Source organism: Melozone crissalis, unplaced genomic scaffold, assembly GCF_028551555.1.
Source record: "Melozone crissalis strain CALT ecotype California unplaced genomic scaffold, PUWL_Pcris_2 ptg000032l_1, whole genome shotgun sequence".
Lineage (NCBI taxonomy): Eukaryota > Metazoa > Chordata > Aves > Passeriformes > Passerellidae > Melozone > Melozone crissalis.
Genome location: NW_026535810.1, coordinates 2264985 through 2280463, shown reverse-complemented (window position 1 = coordinate 2280463; position 15479 = coordinate 2264985). Strand labels below are relative to the sequence as shown.

Here is a 15479-nt window from a genome sequence, read left to right as displayed (position 1 = left end):
CCCGGGATGGGCTCACAACCCCTGCGATGGACCCACAGCCCCAGGATGGGCTCAGACCCCCGGGACGGACCCACAGCCCTGGGATGGCCTCACAACCCCCGGGATGGGCTCAGAGCCCCCGGGATGGGCTCACAGCCCCGGGATGGGCCCTCACCCTGGGATGGGCTCACAGCCCCAGCCTCGCACTGCCCGGGATAGGCTCACACCCCTGGGATGGGTCCACAGTCCTGGGACAGACGCATACCCCCGGCCCCGCACTGCCCGGGATGGGCTCACATCCCCAGAATGGTCCCATAGCCCGGGAATGGACCCACAACCCCCGGGATGGACCCACATCCCCAGGATGGGCTCAGACCCCCGGGACGGAGCAACAGCCCTGGCCCCACACTGCTCGGGATGGGCTCAGAGCCCCAGGACCGCCTCACAACCCCGGGATGGACGCACACCCCCGGCCCCATATCCCCAGCATGGGCCCACAGCCCTGGGATGGGCTCATAGTCACAGGATGGCCCCACACCCCCGGGATGGCCTCACAACCCCAGGATGGACCCACAACCCCCGGGATGGGCCCACAGCCCCAGCTCCCTGCGGCTCTCCCTGCCCGGGAGATGCCCTTTTCACCGAGGCTGCCCAGGGAACGGGAGCTGCTCCCTGAGGAATTTGACAGGAGCAGGTGTAGCCCCAAATTTCTCCTCACAGAGAAAAGCAAGGCACATCTTTGCAAGAATATTTCTGGGATTCGCATTCTCTGAACCTCAGAGAAAGGAAAAACAATTCTTATCTCATTTGCTGTACCTGTGTTTGTGCCAAAGTAGAATGCAATATGGAGATTATTTACCCACAGTGATGGTGTTTTGTTTCCTTGGCCTGTCCTCTGTGTGTGTGTGTGTGTGTGTGTGAGGACTGTCACTGACATTCATGAGATTCAGTGCAGTGTGTGCAGGGTTGAGTGCTTGGCAGATTCAGTTTTAGATGTATAGAATAATATGGTATAAAAGTAATTAATTAGCCTTTTGATATCATTCTCTCCCCTATTGTGGGAACAAAAATATCCACAATAAATGGTGACAGCTGGAATTCTGTGCTCAATGAACCCCATATCCCCAATGTCCATGGCCAAGTGACATCAGCAGGGACAGGGGACTCTGCAGCAGCTGCATGACCCCAGGCTGGCCTCACAGCCCTCTGCAGAGAGGGCAGTGATTTCTGCTCTCCATCCCTCCTCGAGCACAGACAGCACATCTATAAATTACAGGCAGTGATTTTAATTAGCAGGCTTCTCTGCTGCTCGTATTTTGCTGGCCACACTGCAGAAAGATTCACCTAAATGGCAAACTGACAAGCTGCCTGTCAGAAAATGCAGTAAAAATAGACATAAGGAAGACAAAGAAGGCCTGGAGAAAAGGAAATGAAAATGTTTTGGCAGCGAAACAAGATTATTAATGTATTGAGGGGGCAGATTGTTTTTTGCTGAAATCACAGTCATGTTTTGTGTATAAATATTGGTGCTGTGCATAATGTTGGGACAAGTAAAGAGCAAAGACAGGGAGCAAGGCATGGGGGGTTGCCATGCAGGTACCCAGTGGTTTCAGGTGCTTCTTGGCCTTCTGACAGCCCTGCCAGCCTTGCCTCCAGGGACACCCCAGCCTCAGTCAGCACTGTGGAGCTGATGCCTTCATGTGGTCACAAACCACACGGGTCCCACTCTCAGGGTGCACCCCTAGGACAGGAGTCAGGTGCAAGCAGGGCTGAAGGTGTGTCTGAAGCACATTCACCTGGCCAGATGGGAATTCAGTCCCACCTCATCATCACACACCAGAGAAGACCCAAAAGCTGAAGGCATGAGGTGGTCCAAGGAGACAAGGTAGTCCTGGAATCCCTGCAGCTCCTGTCCTCAGCTGATCTGATTCCTGCGTTTTGTGGGCCAGGAGCTGGCTCAGTCAGTTCTTTGCTCTGCAGCTTTGCTGTGGGTTTTGCTGCAGCGTCCCTGGGCCTCCCAGCCTTGTCTTAAGCAGAATGATGAGTGACTGTCTTGTGCTTGTTTCCTCCAACTCTCCCTGGGGAAAGGAGCCTGTGCAGCACTGACAGGTTTTGTAAGGCGTGTAGTGATGTTTTTTGCCTTATATGTGTGCATGTCACTCCATTTTTATGCAGAAGGATGGAAAGGAAAGTTCATTGATTTGTGACTGCCGGTAAAGGAGTGCAGGGTATTCACCAGCGTCACCTGGAGCAGGGTTTTCCCCTTTCTGACAGCACTTCACCACGTTTCTCAGCAGGAATTTGGATTTTGCTCCCCACCATCAGACTGTGGAAAGCCTGCTCCAGTGGAGGCAGGACGCTCTCTGCAGGGAGCACTCAGAGCTCTGCAAACCCCACAGCCACATTTCCCTTCAGGAGAGGGAGAGGCAGCAGCTGCAGGGCACCACCACGGCCGTGCCTCACCTCCCCTCCAGTGCAGGGCACAATTCACCCCTGGCAAATGTATTCTGTTGCAGAATGTATTCAGCAAGCCTTCACCATGGTGTGAATTTTCTGAGCAGGCTGCAGAGCCTTGCTGTGGCTGTCACTGTGTGTGGAGAGGCGACAGATGGCTCTCACACGTTTGCTCCTGGAAGTGCTTCCCCAGTGGCTGGATCCTCCCTGGCTGATCCACCCTCTCGGCCTCTTAATTGCTGTTATGAATTAAATTTGTTGTGTTATATTGATGCCATTCTCTGTACAAAGAAATGTGAAGACATTCTGCACTAGGAAAATACACTGTGAGAAGCTAATTTTCACTGAAGGATCCACAGCCTGAAATTTGGAGCCTGTAACATCTTATTCTGGTCCACAGAGCCCCAAAGTTTGGTCCTGTACAGGCAATCAGAGGCTCTGGACTGAACTTCAAACGTGGTGAGCAAGTGAATTATTGAGTGAGCAGTGTCCTGAGGCTGTCACACACCCATGGTCCCTGCAAGAAGCACAGACACACCTGGTAAGAGGTGCCCTGGTATCCCCCTGGGGTCAGGGACAGAGCTCCTGCTCATCACACCATGCAGTGACAGTTTCCTGCATTTTTATGATGATTGTTCACTTTTTACCCCTCTCCTTTTTGGCATTAGTCTCAGTGTGCAATGTCTTATTTCCCAGCCTGGGACAGAAATAAGGGACACACTTTAGTTTCTCACCAGATCTAGTCCTAAATATCTTTTTGGACTTTTCAAATATGAGAAAGAGCTGGAAACTACCCAGGCCAAGCTGTAGAGTTGCTAACTATGAACTATTGCTAACTATGAGCACTTGGAGTTAAATCATTCAGCCCAGAGGTGTCATTTGATGCTTTCCCCCAGAAGATAAAGAGGTAGAAAAGCAGTAGAGTGTCATAGACAGATAGAAGAATTATAAAATAAAAGCCTTATGAAATCAGGCCTTGCTCTGCTAAAGTTGCCAAAGCTGGCCTGACATTTCTTCTAAACGCAGCTAACAAGCAATTTGCAAGTTCCCATGGACATATATCTCCAGGTTGTTAAATATATTCTGCAAATGAGAAGTTTATTTAACACAACAATCTATTCTGAGGGTGAAAAAAACAAATGCATCTGTGTAAACAATGAAATTTATCCCATGAGAGCCCGCAAAGGAAAAATGTAAACATATCTAGAGAGAGAAAATGTGATAGACACTTACACTAGCCTTTATCATCCAATGAACTGAGTTTCACTGTATTGCTGACCAATTAGGTTCAACACAGTGCGTTCTGATATTTCCTACAAGTATGAGCTTGGTGAATAAAGAATTGGCTTTCTGCAAGAAGAAAATGGAGTCTGGGCTGATTTATTCCAACAGAAGGTGTCCCCAAAGACGTGATCAACTCGAGATTAACAGCCTGTCACAAAAGGAGGAGGTGAAACCAGCCAAGCTGACCGCGGGACTGGATTTAGAGACGGAATAAACAAAGATGTGAAAGGGAGATTGCAGCCAGACCGGGCAGAGCACACGAACAGCGCAGCACTGGCAGCAGGATCAGCACGGATAGAAATTCAAGGAGTGAATATGGAAAGCAGCAAAAGGAATATGGAAAGCAGCAAAAGGAATATGGAAAGGAGCAAAAGGGATATGGAAAGCAGCAAAAGGAATATGGAAAGGAGCAAAAGGGATATGGAAAGGAGCAAAAGGTTACGGCTACGGTCAGCAGCGGGATCGGTGTGCAAACAGCAAAGACAAGAGGTGGTGAAGCAGAACCGGGCAGGGGGTAGAACCTGTGGAATGCACAGAAATGAACACAACAGCTGGGGGAAAGTGACCAGTGAGAACAGAACCGCGAGCTGCCAACGCCGTCCTGGACCACAGAGGATGCTCAGCCCAAAGAGCCATGAAAGGCGAAGCAGCCCAGGAGAGAGAAACGCACAGCGAGTCCTGGGGACAGCAGCGACAAAAACAGCGGTGAGTGAACGCTCAGCTGCTGGGAAAAACACCAATTGCTTGGTTTTGAAATTTTTAAAAGTTTAATAGTAATGAAATGCTTATAAAAATAGTAATGTAATTAGAGTAATAAGAATTTGGACATTTTGGATTAGGACAATATGAGACAATAAAAATCGAAGAGTTACAGACGGTCTGGGTACCTTTTCTGGGCAAAATGAGCCCAAAAAAGGACCCACTTTAACAGAGGGTTAACCCTTTAAAGCAACAGCCTGTTGCATATTCATGCATCTCATACATGATGCATAAATTCCATTCAAACACGGGATTCTGTCTGGTCAGCGTCGGCTTCTTCCTCTGAATCCTAAAGTGTCTTCAGGGCTGAGCAAGGTGGGAAAAAGTTCTTTCCTTCTGATAATGGAGCAATAAACTCTCTTTCTCTGAAAGATTCAGGTGTCCTGTGGCTGCTATCTGGTGAGAGTACCTCATTCCTCTTTTTAAAAAGATATCCCACATACATAGTTTCTATTTTAACCTCAAAAGTTACGTTTTAACTACAAAACTACATTTACAGTACTATTAAACTGTTAATACAGCACTACTAATCAATACAACATATTACATGTAGTAAATATCTGCCTAGAGCCATGTAATGTTCACTTTTCACATGCTGCTAAGGTGGTGGGAAATAAATGGCAGGATAGAACCGTGATGTGGAAATGGCACTTGGAAACATACGAGTCATGGAAAGAAAGCCCAGCTCTGAGTTTAAAAAGGCAAAATATGCTGGGAAAAGGCATTTTCTACTTTTTTTAAAAATTATTTTCCCCCTCACAGTGTGTGGTTTTGAGGGTTTGGTTTTTATTGCCTTTTCCCCTCCTCTTTTTCAACCGCAAGTGTTTTAGGGGGAAGAACAGAGGGCAGAATCATGGAGTTTTCCCTTCCCTTTTTGGGGTGGCACCTGCCCATCAATTGGGAATGGCTCATCTATATTTAATTTATTTAATTGCTGTGGTGTAGATATGGCTTGGGCGCTGCAGCTCTGTTCCTTTTATTTTTTTTTTTTTTTTAAGCAAAACATGATTTATTAAAGGCATAGGGGAAAACACAACAATATAACAGCTCCTAGTTTAAGTATATAAAAAGTGAAACAATTCAGAGTACATTTAATGGTGCTCGTGATACATTTAAACAGGATGTTTTAAGTCCACCCTACCTCCACCTAGAATTTAAAACAAGGAAAAGAAATTACAGAAATACCCCTTTACCACCTCACACAACTGCAACTAGAGGTGTCTACAGACAGCATCTCCAAAGTGTGTGGTTTGTAGTTTTTAACACACGCTGCACAAGAATGTCTTAATGCAGACAAGTCAGGATTAAGTCACTGACAGTCTTGTTGGATATTCTCCTTGTTTGCTTTCCCATGCTGCTGCTTGATTTGTGAAATTTCATTTTCCAGCTCTGACAGGAATATTCCACTGCAAAGTGATCAAGAAACTCTGTATTCTTTTACAGTCATGAGACAGGCTTAACAAGTGAGAAGCTCTAGTAGTAGTTGTGTCAAATTTTTGTCAAGCATTTTTGTTGTGTATTGACACCTGCTGACCATTTCTACTGACTAGTCAGTTTTACTGCATTACAACTTTATGCATTAGTTGGTCAAATATATATATATATATATGTATTAGTTGGCCAAATTTCAGGATTTCAATCAGATCTCCTTCAAGAACTTACAGAGTAGGTGCATGTATTTTATGTATACATATGTTATATATATGTGTGTGTGTATATTTGGCTGTATTTGTATATATACACACACATTTACAAAACTCCAGTAACTACTAGACTGATCATGTCTGCTGAAAGAAGCTTTCACAAATTTCTTCAGAGCACAAAAAGGTTTTTGTTCTTTTAGACATGTGTAAAATGAAGTGTCTAGAGAGTTGTAAACAACAATGGGAAAAGCTTTGTGTACTGGAATGGTGCTTCCTGTGGTTATTGCCCAAGAAAAGAGGCCATGGGGCCATCAGGTCTCTGCCTTTTCCTTCTGTAGGCCTCCATCTCCTCTTCTGTTGGCTCCCTGGCTTCATACTGGCTGTTGTATGGTCTCCTCCTCTCATCTAACTGTGTGATATCTCTGAGGTGGAGAAGTCGAGCCTCTTCAGCATTTAGGGCCTTTTTTAGTTTTTCTTGCTTCTTTTTCTCTTCGCCCTCACTGTTGGAATTCGAGCTCTTCTTGTGCTTCTTCTTTTTCTTCTCTGTCTGTTTCTCTTGGTGGATCTCCATCAGTGTTTTGGGTTTTATCATGTGTTCTTCCTCCTCAGGCTGCTTTTCCATTAAACTTGCCTCTGTGTTAGCAACTTCTTTCCCAGTTTCCCCTGTACAGCAGGAGTACTCGACAGAGGAGTGACAGCACTTGTAACCCCACTTCCCTTCCTTCCAGCACGAACCCCAAATGCATGTATGGTTGTTGATCCTCACATCCTCTTCATACTTAGAGCAAGCAATAGCTTTCTGCTGGCCTTTGATGACTGTTCCATACCTCAAATACTCCACATAATTTTCTGTTTGAGCTAGCAGCAGTTCAGCTGGGGGGGCATCTAAATGTTCCTGTCCTCCATACTTCTCCAGGATGCTTTCCTTCTGCTGGGCCTTGAAATCTTCTTTTTTTGCTTCGAAAGATTTTTAAAGGAGCTCTAATTTGGTAGGGTCTGCTTGAAGATGAACTTCAGAGCCTTTGTCATAAGCCTCCCAGGCAAAGAGCTGAGTCTGTGCCATTGAAATGGCATCACCTGTGTTGTGAACAAAGTTGTCACCAGCATAACCAACTTCATCTGGACTCCTGCCTGTGTTGGCATAAGGGTTCTCCCTCATTGCTCTTGTTTTGGGATCATAATAAGCAGAGTTTGGGTCTAGGTTCCTCAAGTATTTAGCAATATATTCCCGAATACGTAAATTTCGGACTGTGATGCGTCTTGTGGAGTCAAAGTTCTGCCCAGGCGTATCAATGCCATCTGTGTATTTGTCCTCATCTTCACTGCTGTGATCTCTTTCTCTCTGTGAATTTGATTCCTCTCCTTCCCCCTGGTGTCTTGGGGAGTTCACTCACTCCAGCTTCCCTGATGCCAACTCCTCCTGAAGCTTCTGTGCTTTCAGTGCACATTGGGCCAAATCAACCTTGGAATATTCCTCAATAATTGGAATATTCCTCAATAATTTTCATGTGTTCCTCTGGGTCGTAACCATTCCACCTGTCTCTCTTCCCATCGTAACCAAACACCAGCTGGGGCTGCATGTGCTCGTCTGGGGCAATATCCATGCCTGTGTATTTTGCTCCAGCTTTCCTGGGTCTCTCCATGCAGTGTTTCCTTTTGTGTGTCAGTGCCCCGCAGTTCTCACAGGCTCCTCTGCTGTACCTCGTGGCCACAGAGTGCTCCTGAACTCCTCATTTGTACCAATCTCCAGAGGAGCTGTACTCCTTCTGCTTCTCAGCCTGATGTCTCTGATGCTTTAGTGTGGGTCTCCTAGAAGGATCTATGTACCACGGTACTGAGGAGATGTACTGAGGAATATGAGGGTTGATGTCTTTTCCTTCTTCGTCCACCTCAGCCGGTGCATTTCCAAGTTCTCTCTGCTCTTCTAATTCTTTCTTTTTCCTCCCATCTTCCCTCATCATCTTCTTTGGTTCCTCCAGGCTCACACCATTTGCACCTGAGGCCATTTTGGGTTTTTTCCCACAACTCCCCTCTCCCCTGTGCCTCTCCTCGCCTCTCCTCCCAATATTATTTGCAGCAATTAATTTTAAGTTCTTAACTACGTCCTACAACCTTGAATTTTATCTGCAGCAGCTCTTTATAGTCTAGAAATAATTAGATCACAGTAAAAAAACTTTGCTGAAGCAGACAAAGTCAGAGCAGGAGCTGACAGCCTGTGGGTCAGGGTGGTGGCTCAGCCCTCCTGCAGTGCCAGCTGTGGTTCTGGTGGGGCAGGAATCCTGGAGAAGAGTGGAATTTTCCTCTGAAGGTCCAGTGAAGGCCAAGGAGGGTCTGGTCTTCCTCTGGGAATCCAGTGGGAAAGGCTGCTGTGGTGATCCAACCCTCAGATTATATCCAGGTAGGAATGTTTGGCTCCTCCCCCTGGGCAGAGCATCTCCCAATGGGATGATGGAATTTTATCAGCCATGCAGGGACACTCAATGGCCCATTAACAAAAGATAATTAATCGTTAATGGCCCATTCACAGAAGATAACTCCTGGAGGGAGGATTGAGTCCTGGAAGAGATAAAGAACGCTGCCCCACCTGGTTTTAACAGCTGGCAATAAAACACATGCTCCTGGTTACATCTTGCATTGCAATCTAAGACAGTTAAATATCACTTTTCTGCATTCTAAGATGTACAGTTGTTTTCCTTTAAGAGATGACTGACTAAAACAGCTGTGATGAAACACTGCCAAACACCTGTTTGTGAATAAAGAAGGTACAGGGTGTTCACCCTTGAGTTTATCAAAGACTTTATTGCTTGTTACAATCTCTGCTGTTTTATCTTCCATAGATAACACAGAAGAGTCAGTGATGATTCTACATTATGGCTGTTATTGATTGTGAGCTGTTTCAGTGTTTTCCTCTGTTTCATCTTGCTGTCATGGTACATGACTGTTTAGAAAGGTGTTATCTCAACTTCCTAAGCTGGTTATTGCTGATGTATTGATTACATGATATGAATTTACAGATTTTATAATAGGCATTGTTCATAAGATGTTATTACTGTATTTATAACCAGCTTCTTATATGTTTTAACACCTTTTTGTGTAATTATCTAAAAGACATGTATCATTTCAGGATTCTTTTTTCTTCTCTAGCCATTTATGCATCTCTTAGACCAGCTGAGCTCTCTGGCTAGACCTGCACTGGCTCTGTGGTTTGACCCAATGCTGTCTCATAATTTTAAGTATTTTTCAGAGTTCCAAGAAAAGATACCTGAGCTTCATTGAAACCTTGCTCCAAACTGCTAATCTGGTGGTTTTGCACAGTTATTATTATAGAAGCACTCCAGCAGTTTGCTGTGTTTGAACCATCTCAATCCTGAAGGAAACCTCAGAAGGATCCAACTACTGGATAGTTTGATTAGTCTTTAACCCAAGGCCTTTACTAATAACTGCTATTTTTAGGAGCCTTGTTTTAAAATGTCTTTAGGGAATGCCCTCCCAGCTGGAGCCTGAGTGGTGGCCAGGCCTTGGCTCTACCTGGATGGAGAATTTGCCAACAAACCCAAATATTTTCTGCATCAAAACCAGATTCAGGTCACTTTGACTTGAAAATTTGACCCTTTATATATGATAGCTGAACCTATTTTTAAAGTAAGCTTGGGAATTATTATCTAGAAATAATTATCCAAGCCCTCACTGAATTGAGATTTGTCATCTGTTTGCAGATTCTGGGATGATGGTACAGTATTTCAGAGATTCCTAATTACCTAATTTCACATGTATTATTAATTATGTGTATTATCTGAAATATTCTTAATTGTTGTACCTGAATTATTCTTGATTACTGTCAGTTTCTTGTTCACTACATGTATTGTTTTGCCTTGATGTTTCTTCATGCAAATGAGAAGTAGATTTAACACAACAATCTATTCTGATGGTGAAAAACAAATGCACCTGTGTAAACAATGAAATTTGTCCCATGAGAACCCACAAAGGAAAAGTGTAAACATATCTAGAGAGAGAAAATTTGATAGAAATTTACAATATGAATGAACTGAATTTCACTGTATTTCTGAGCAATTAGGTTTAACACAGTGCCTTCTGATATTTCCTACAAATATGAGCTTTGTGAATAAAGAATAAAGAATTTGCTTTCTGCATGAAGAAAATGGAGTCTGGGCTGATTTATTCCAACAGTAGAGATGCAGCAAATACAAGTCAGCAGCAATTAGGATGGTTGAAAAAAGAAAGAGAAAAAAATCCAAATCCCCTTTCATGTGTCCAGCCTGTTTACATTCTGGGCTAGAATAATGCTGATCTGACTCACTGCTGGCATTAATGAAGTTTGCACCTCTGGGTGAGCAATTTAATTTATCTCAGCAAGCCAAAGCTCATTATAACAGTCCATAAATGCTATCAGATGAAAGCAGCATCCTTCAGCAACCTCGGGGATTAAAGCAAGGAGGCATTCAAGTGCCAAGGATTCTGCTGGAAAGGCTGCAGTCAGTGCATGTGTGCTGGAGGCTGAGGGAGCACAATGCCTCAATTACTGCTGCAGGTTTCTCTGTGTGGAGACAGTGAGCTGAGCCTCTGGAGGAGTGAGAAATGTGTATTTTATGATTGAAAATCATAAAAAAACGGCTCTTGGACAGCAGCAGAGGTGGTGGTGCTGCAGAGAAACCCAGGTGTGAAAAATGCCAGTCACTTGTTTTTAGAATTTTAAAAAGTTTAATAGTAATAAAATGGTTGTAAAAATAGTAATATAATTAAAGTAATAAAAATTTGGACAATTTGGATTAGGACAATATGAGACAATAAAAACAAAGAGTTATGGACAGTCTGGGTACCTTTTCTGGGCAAAATAAGCCTGAAAAAGGACCCACGTTAACAGAGGATTAACCCCTAAAGGGAACAGCCTGTTGCATATTCATACACCTCACACATGATGCATAAATTTCATTCAAGCACAGGATTCTGTCTGGTCAGTGTCAGCTTCTTCCTCTTCATGGCTGAGCAAGGCAGGAAGGAGTTTGTTTCTTCTGATAATGGAGCAATAAATTCTCTTTTCTCTGAAAGATTCAGATGTCCTGTGGCTGCTATCTCAGTGTGAGTACCTCATTCCTATCTTAAAAAAAAGTATCCTACATAGCATTTTAACATTATGTTATAACCTAAAACTATATTTAACACAGTACTTAAGAAAATTAATACAGCATCACTTTCTAACACAACACATATAATATTCATTTTAATATTTGTGAAAAGCCAATCATAAAATACACATTTTTCACACCAGGTCTTGATCCAAGGCACAGCCACACTGCCCACAGTGGCAAGTCTGTAATTTTCAGTGTGGTAAAACCCACTGACCAGATAATGGTGTTTTCGTGGATGCACAGCATGTGGATGTGCTAAGCCTGTGATTTTGGGACTATAATTGTCAGTAAATTATTGATGCTGTAGCATAAGGCTGAAGCTAAGGAGGCTGATTTTTATTTCACATGATTTCTCCAAGGACTGCAGTGGAGAAAATGCCTATTTCCAGAGGAGGATGCTGCTCTGTGCACCCCTGGGATCTGGCCCCATGCCATTCACTGCCTCTGCACATCCCCAGCCTCTGCTGCTGGGCAAAAATGGAGAATTCCCACAGCCTTTGTGGGAATGATGCTCTGTGCTGGGAGGATTTCTTCAGCGAGCTGCCATCCACTGAGCTTCTGTAGCACTTGACAAGTGCCTCAATTTGTCTGTGATCAAAACAGCAGCGCAGGGAGCTGCAGCTGTGAGTGGCAGCTGTGTCTGAGGGCTTCTGTCAGATCTCCTCCACCTGCTGCTCTAGCTGTCAAATCTAAATGTCATTTACTGTGATACAGGCGCAGAAAGTGTCACCAGGAGGCACAGCACTCCTGGTACGTGTGAGGCAGGTGGGATCTTGTCTGTGTGTCCCTCTCTGTGCATGCAAGGGTGAAGAAAAGGCAGAGCAGAGGCAGGAGGAATCTTTCTCTGGAATTCCCAACAAATCCAGGCAGATGGATGGAGATCAACACTTGCAGTAGAGCCAGGACACCAAACTGCAGAGCCCTGAAAGGGTCTGAGCAGCCCCAGAGCTGCTTCCCAAGCCCAGCCCTTGCCCTGGCCTGCAGATGGGGCAGGATGAAAGGAGCAGGAGAGGAGGATGCTGGCACCAGGTCAGGGCCAGAGCTGGACTGAGGAACCCCAAATTTGAGCACCTCACCTGTGGGGTGGAGCCACCCCATGTCCAGCAGCCATCCCCTGGCCACCAGAGGGGTCTCAGGGAGCCCTGCCCTGCAAGGTGAGGATTTTGTGGGCCTGAGCCTCTGGGGTTGTGTCCTGAGCCAGCCCTGGGAGCTGGCACAGGCAGCTGCTTGCTGACAAGGAAACTGCTGCCAGTTGGGCTTTTTTATCTTTTGCCTGGTCATTGTTCCAATGTCCTTGAGAGCAGAGCAGAGGGAGTGCTGGAGCCCTTGGTAGGAATAAAAGGACGAGGAACAAAGGGCCAGGCAGGGGAGCTGGCACTGCTCCTACTCTGGCACATCCTCCTCAAACCCTTCCAGGGGATCAGGGGAGGCTGCAGGAGGCTGGGAAAAGCAGGAGAGCAGGAAAAAGCAGGAGACCAGCTTACAGGGAGGTGCAGGGCTGCTGGAAACTCAGTGTCTGGCAGAGAGAGAATGAGAGCAGCTACCTCGGTGGCCTGTGCCCACCTCTGGCTATGAATCACAAGTCAGCACCATTCAGAACAGCAGCAAGAGCTCACATTTGGAGAGCTTGCTGGAAAACGGGCTAGAGCAGCAATTCCATTGGGAAAAATAGTTTTGTCCAGCTAATGCTCCCAATGTCCTGTGGGCAGTGCTCTGATGTGCTGGGGATGCCAGCAGCTGAGATGCAGAGATGCAGCTTCATGCTGACCCCATCTCCAGCAGCTGATGTCTCAGAGATGCAGCTTCATGCTGACCCCATCTCCAGCAGCTGATGTCCCAGAGATGCAGCTTCATGCTGACCCCATCTCCAGCAGCTGATGTCCCCCCTGGTGTGCTGGGGGTGCCAGCTCAGGCTGTGCCAGCTGCCCATGCCCTGCACACCTGCCTGCTCCCCAAACAGCCTCACTCACACCAACTCCAGAGCCAGGACTGACCTTAACCCTGCTGCTCCAACACTGAGAAAACAGCCGTGGGTTAGGATTTACAAGGACATTATTACTGACTGAGCTGATAAGGAAAAACTGGCTCAGAAACACCAAAGAGACCAAGGCAGAAAGAGCATCCTGCCCTTCCACAGGGACCTGCCTCGTGCAGAAATGTCCCTGTCCTGTCCAATCTGCTCCAGGGCTTCACACAGCTGGAGGAGTCTCACAGAAGAGGGATCTGAATTCTTAAATCCACTCTCTTCACTGACCACTCAGTCTCTGGGGATCATCCCTGAACTCTGGGGTGGGCAGAGGCTCCCTTTGGTTTCACCCACCACAAGAGCCCTGACAGCTGTGAAAATAAATCACTGGAAGAAGGAAGGCTAGGAAAGCTCCTAGGAAGAGCAGCAGAAGATAAGGGATTGTTTTGACTGCTTCTTTCTAATCTGGGCTGTGGCACATGCCCACACATCAGGAAGGCACATCTGTATTCTCAGGGCCGACCAACAGCAAACAAAGGGTGAAGCTGTGCTGTTATCTTGCCATACAACTGGGCATGATTTCCTCCTTGCCCCCACTGCAGCCACCCCAACACCCATAAATCTGCCACGCACACACCACGAGCAGCCTGCCCCAGGCTCTGTCCTCCTCCTGCCTCCTTTCCTGTCTTTGTGCTGCTCTTCCTGAGCAGTCCCAGGCTCTGCCAGGGTCAGGGCAGCCCAGCCTGGAGCATCCTGCAGGACGCAGCCATGCAGAGCTCCTGCAGCCCAGCCCAGCAGCTCACACTGGGCCTCCTGCAGCCACCAAAGACCCTGGAGATGCCAGTGTGAAAAATGCCAATCACTTGTTTGTAGAAATTTAAAATTTAATTTATTATTATTACAATAAATTATAAATATAATATATAATAAATAAATATAATGTAATGTATTGTGTAATATATTATGTAATATATTATATAATATATTACAATATACAATATATAACATATAATATATTATTTATTATATATTATGTTATTTATGATATATGATATATGATATATGATATATTATATATTATATATTATATATAGTTTATATTTAAATATAATAAATTATTAAATATAATAAATTATTACTTAAATTTTAGTTTATTAGTAGTAGTAATAAAATTGTTATAAAAATAGTAATATAATTAGAGTAATAAAAATTTGGACAATTAGGATTTAGGACAATATGAGACAATAGAAACAAAGAGTTATGGACAGTCTGGGTACCTCTTTCTGGGCAAAATAAGCCCGAAAAAGGACCCACGTTAACAGAGGATTAACCATTAAAAGCAACAGCCTGTTGCATATTCATACACCTCATACATGATGCAGAAATTCCATTCAAACACAGGATTCTGTCTGGTCATCGTGAACTTCTTCCTCTGAATCCTAACAACATCTTCAGGGCTGAGTGAGGCAGGAAGAAGTTAGTTTCTTCTGATAATGGAACAATAAATTCTCTTTTCTCTGAAAGATTTAGGTGTCCTGTGGCTGCTATATCTCTGCGAGTCCTCTCTTTTAGAAAACCATCTTACACAGCATAGTTGCTATTTTAACATTATATTATAACCTAAAACAAATTTAACACACTACTTAAGAAAATTAATACAGCATCACTTTCTAACACTACACATATAATATTCATTTTAATATTTGCCAAAAGCCAATCATAAAATACACATTTTTCACTCCAGGGTTTGCTGATCCGTGGGCCAGCCAGAGCTGCCACAGTGCTGACAGTGCCTTGTGCAGGGTTTTGCTTGGCTTGGGAATGACACACAAATTTCCCAGCACACTGATTATCCTCTAGGTGGTTTGTGTTTTCTCTTTGGGCATGGATATTTTTCTCTTTGGGGGCCTCTCTGATTTGCTCGCTTGAGCAGTCACCCTGCAGTGGTTTGTTAGGGATGGGCTCATCAAGATCAGATAAGCGAGGTGTGGATTCTGTTGTGCTCTGCACACACAAAATGGCACCGGATCAGGATTCCCGATGGAAATGGGAGCGTTCACGCATTGATATTCACACATTGATATTCACACAGTGATATTCACACATTGATATCTGTGATATCTGGGAGCCGACCAGTGAGCTCAGGGAGGACGCTGCTGTCTGCTGGCAGAAACAGAGGCTGGATCCAGCGATCTGCCCGCACACGCTGCCGGATTTATTTGTCTTTAGCTGCAGGATTAGAGCTCA

The 15479-nt window shown here is 45.0% G+C and overlaps 1 pseudogene; it reads right to left on the bottom strand.

Moving 5' to 3' along the window:
* Positions 1-6399: 6399 nt before the first annotated feature.
* On the bottom strand, positions 6400-8125 carry LOC128940029 (pre-mRNA-splicing factor SLU7-like; annotated as a pseudogene).
* Between the last annotated feature and the right edge of the window lie 7354 nt (positions 8126-15479).